Raw genomic sequence first — 4,697 nt, 5'->3', positions numbered from 1 at the left:
TGCATTTCGGGGGAGTAATCATCAAGAATAAGCCTTGGCATGTGTTCATCATTGAGAGAGGGAAGAAATGGGCAGATTACGGTGAAGGAACGGAGCAAACTCAGGAATTTTCCAGAAGGGTTCTGAGCGCCCGCTCAGCTATGCTGAGCGGCCGCGCAGGGTCGGGGAAAAAATAATTCATTTTAGGACTTCTATTTCTGTTTGGCTTCCACTTCTATGTAATCTGAGTTTCATGGGACTATTATATAAGTAGATTTGGAGACGTTTTCAAGAGAGGATGGTGGTATTACGCAAGGAGCGAAGGAGATAAGGAAGAAGACCGTTTAGTGCACAGCAACGAAGAGGAAGCATATTTTCTTGTGATTCTTGTTTCGTTGTAACGTTGGATGCTAGTTTTCTTACCTTGAACCTATTTACTCTTGTGACGTACTCTGATTTAATATAATTAGTTTAGTTATTATTTTCTTGTGTTTGTTTATCATGATTTCATATGAACCCATGATGACGATAAGTGCTATTATGGGCTAATCGTGATCAGGGGGTTGCAACGGATTTATTATGGAATTCTTTAGTTAATTGTTTAATACTTTAGTGTGTGATGATTGTATGATATCTAGTTTTGGTTGTGCGTATTCGTCTTATGTGCGTCGCGAACATATAAGATAGGATTTGGTTGTGCGTATTCGTCTTATGTGTGTCGCGAACATATAAGATAGGGTGTTAATCTCTTGTGAAGCGACGGTGGATCTTGAGATTTAGAACTTGCCATGCTAGCATAGGTTCATGTACGTTGTGCATGATTAGTGGGTAACTCTAACAATTTTATTTGCCCTATGTAATCAAAAGGAATAACTTGTGCTTAAATCGTTGTGTTGTCAATTTCTGTAGACATATAGGAACTCAACATAATTGATGACTATTCAACTTCTATCTTGATTGTGGATGTTTGGTAGAATGGTATTAGTACAATGAAAGTTGGCTTTTATCAGTTTTGTGTTATTCGATTAATATCATCACTGTCACATGCTAAAGGTAATAACAATGACTATTGAAGGAAGTAGTAATGAAGTTGTGATCTCATGAGTGTTTTATTATTGATAAATTGAAGTGTTAATTAAGTGATTAATTAAGTAATTAATTGTAGTTAATATTTAGTCAACAATTCTAAGTGTTAGTGTCTTAACATTGAGAAGTAATCATACATTGGTGAGTGAGTTTAATTAGACAATAAATTAGTCTGAGTCTCTATGGGAACGAACTAGAAAGTATTCTATATTACTTGCGAACGCGTATACTTGCGTGAATATTAGAGCGTGTTTTCGCCCTAACAAGTTTTTGGCGCCGCTGCCGGGGACTCAGCGTATTTGTTTAGTTTATGTACTTACCATCATTGGTCATTAGGACTCAGTGATTAGGACGTAGTAGTTACTTATTATTTCCTGTTATGTTTCAGGTACTTTAGCAAGCGTTTATGCAAACTCGTTCTCGTACTCGCAAGAGGACTTTAGATACAGCTGAGGAGACAGACAAAGTTCTTGATATTCCGGAGAAGTTAGATTTTGAAGATTCGGATTCAGGAACTGAGCGGAAAGAACCAGTAAACATGGGTGATCGTATTGTTCAAGCTGATCCATCTCTTATGGATTTTTCTCGGCCAAAAATTGATGACATTCAGTCAAGCATTCTTCATCCGGCTATTCAAGCTAACACCTTTGAAATCAAGCCGGGCACTATTCAGATAGTGCAGAATTCTGTTTCTTTTGGAGGAGCGGCGACTGAAGACCCCAACATGCACATAAGGAATTTTGTCGAGATCTGCAGCACTTTTAAGTATAATGGCGTGACTGATGAGGCTATCAAGTTGAGGCTTTTCCCATTCTCACTGAGGGACAAGGCTAAAGACTGGTTACATTCTGAACCAGCTGGGTCCATCACTACGTGGCAAGATCTTGCGCAAAAGTTTATGGTGAAGTTTTATCTGATGGCAAAGACTGCTGCTATGAGGAGTGCTCTTACTCAGTTTGCGCAGCAACCTACAGAATCTATGTGCGAGGCTTGGGAACGCTACAAGGAAATGTTGAGAAAATGTCCACATCATGGAATGCCTGATTGGATGGTGATCACTGGTTTCTATAATGGTTTGGGGGCCCAATCTCGGCCCATGCTCGATGCAGCAGCTGGAGGCGCCTTATGGGCTAAAAGCTATATGGAGGCGTATAATCTTATAGAGACTATGGCTGCAAATGAGCATCAAAACCCAACTCAGAGGATGACATCAGGTAAGGTAGCAGGTATTCTTGAAGTTGATACAGCCACCGCTATTGCAGCATAGCTTCAAGCGCTATCAATGAAGGTTGATTCTCTGGCTACATATGGAGTTAATCAAATAGCTATGGTTTGTGAGCTTTGTGCAGGTTCTCATGCTACGGATCAGTGTTCTCTTGTTAACGAATCTGTTCAGTATGTGAATAATTATCAGCGACAACAGCAGCCTGTGCCAGTGACCTATCATCCTAATAACAGAAATCATCCAAATTTCAGCTGGGGGAATAATCAGAATGCTATTCAGCCACCATATCAGCAAGGAGTGAGTAAACAGTTTAACCCACCTGGATTCCAGCAACCACAGCAGTATGCTACAAGGCAATCATATCCTCAACAGGGAAGTACAGTTGCACCTACTAGTGCTGATTTTGAGGAACTTAAGCTGTTATACAAGAGTCAGGCGGTTTCTATCAAGACCTTGGAAAATCAAATCGGTCAATTAGCCAATGCAGTGCTCAATCGTCAACCTGGCACTCTTCCCAGTGACACGGAAGTACCAGGCAGGAAGGAAGCTAAAGAGCAAGTCAAGGCTATTACCTTAAGGTCTGGAAAAGTTGCTGATGCTGAAAAGGCAAAAGAAGGAGAAGCTAAAATTAGAGATGAAGAAGCTAAGCAAAAGGAGAAAGCGGCGGAACTAAGGAAGACTACTGTTGAACACACTCTACCTGAGGCTAATACAGGGGAGAAATAGCTCTATCCTCCACCACCTTTTCCTAAGAGATTGCAGCAACAAAAGCTGGATAGACAGTTCGGTAAGTTTCTGGAGGTGTTCAAGAAACTTCACATCAATATACCTTTCGCTGAGGCTCTGGAGCAAATGCCTAGTTATGCGAAGTTTATGAAGAGTATTCTTTCAAGGAAGGTGAAACTGGATGACCTTGAGACCGTTGCTCTCACGGAGGAATGCAGCGCTGTTCTGTAGCAAAAGTTACCACCAAAATTGAAAGATCCAGGTAGCTTCACCATTCCTTGTACCATTGGCAAATTGACTTTTGACAAGTGCCTTTGTGATTTGGGAGCAAGCATTAATCTGATGCCGTTGTCGATCTTTAAAAAGCTGGATCTGCCTGATCCAAAACCCACATACATGTCTCTACAATTGGCTGATCGTTCCATTACTTACCCAAGGGGCATAGTAGAGGATGTGCTAGTCAAGGTGGATAAATTCTTCTTTCCTACAGATTTTGTTATTCTGGATTTTGAGGAAGATAAGAAGATTCCCATAATCTTGGGAAGACCTTTCTTGGCTACTAGCCATACCTTGATAGATGTGCAAAAAGGTGAACTTACTATGCGGGTACAAGATCAGGATGTGACCTTCAACGTATTCAAGGTAATGAAATTCCCTACTGAAGATGAGGAGTGCTTTAAAGTGGATGTGATTGATTCTGCGGTTACTTCGGAACTCGATCGCATGCTAATGTCTGATACATTGGAAAAGGCCTTAGTGGGGGATTTTGACAGCGATGATGAAGATGGCAGCGAGCAATTACAATATTTGAATGCTTCTCCCTGGAAGCGAAAGCTGGACATGCCGTTTGAATCTCTTGGTACTTCTGACCTCAAGAATGCTGAAGGAAAGCTCAAACCATCAATAGAGGAAGCACCTACCTTGGAGCTCAAGCCATTACCTGAACACTTGAGGTATGCTTTTTTAGGTGATGCATCTACTTTACCTGTTATTATTTCATCTGACCTTTCAGGTAGTGAGGAAGACAAGCTCTTAAGGATTTTGAGAGAATTCAAATCGGCTATTGGATGGACCATAGTAGACATCAAGGGGATAAGTCCTTCATATTGTATGCATAAAATTCTGCTAGAGGAAGGTAGTAAGCCGACTGTGGAACAGCAGGGAAGACTGAATCCTATCATGAAGGAGGTGGTGAAGAAAGAAATTCTGAAATGGCTGGATGCAGGCATCATTTATCCTATTTCTGACAGCTCGTGGGTAAGCCCCGTACAATGTGTACCTAAGAAAGGATGTATCACTGTGGTAGCAAATGAAAAGAATGAGCTTATCCCTACTCGAACAGTTACATGATGGAGAGTATGCATGGATTATAGAAAATTGAACAAAGCCACAAGGAAGGATCACTTCCCTCTTCCGTTTATTGATCAGATGCTTGACAGGTTGGCGGGTCATGAGTATTTTTGTCTTCTGGATGGTTATTTAGGGTATAATCAGATTTGTATTGTACCAGAGGATCAGGAAAAGACTACCTTCACTTGTCCATTTGGCACATTTGCTTTTCGCAGAGTTTCGTTTGGGTTATGTGGCACCCCGGCCACTTTTCAGAGATGTATGATGGCTATATTCTCTGACATGATTGGAAATAATGTCGAAGTGTTCATGGACAACTTCTCCGTCTTTG

The 4,697-nt window shown here is 41.0% G+C and overlaps 1 non-coding gene across 1 annotated transcript; it reads right to left on the bottom strand.

Moving 5' to 3' along the window:
• Positions 1-1,996: 1,996 nt before the first annotated feature.
• LOC141687890 (small nucleolar RNA R71) lies at positions 1,997-2,103 on the bottom strand. The gene has a single exon (XR_012561369.1). It is a non-coding gene; the product is annotated as a small nucleolar RNA R71 (small nucleolar RNA).
• Between the last annotated feature and the right edge of the window lie 2,594 nt (positions 2,104-4,697).

This window comes from Apium graveolens, chromosome 9 (assembly GCF_009905375.1).
Source record: "Apium graveolens cultivar Ventura chromosome 9, ASM990537v1, whole genome shotgun sequence".
Classification (NCBI taxonomy): Eukaryota; Viridiplantae; Streptophyta; class Magnoliopsida; order Apiales; family Apiaceae; genus Apium; species Apium graveolens.
Note: the sequence above shows the minus strand (reverse complement) of the source record. Positions and strands in the feature narration are given on the sequence as shown.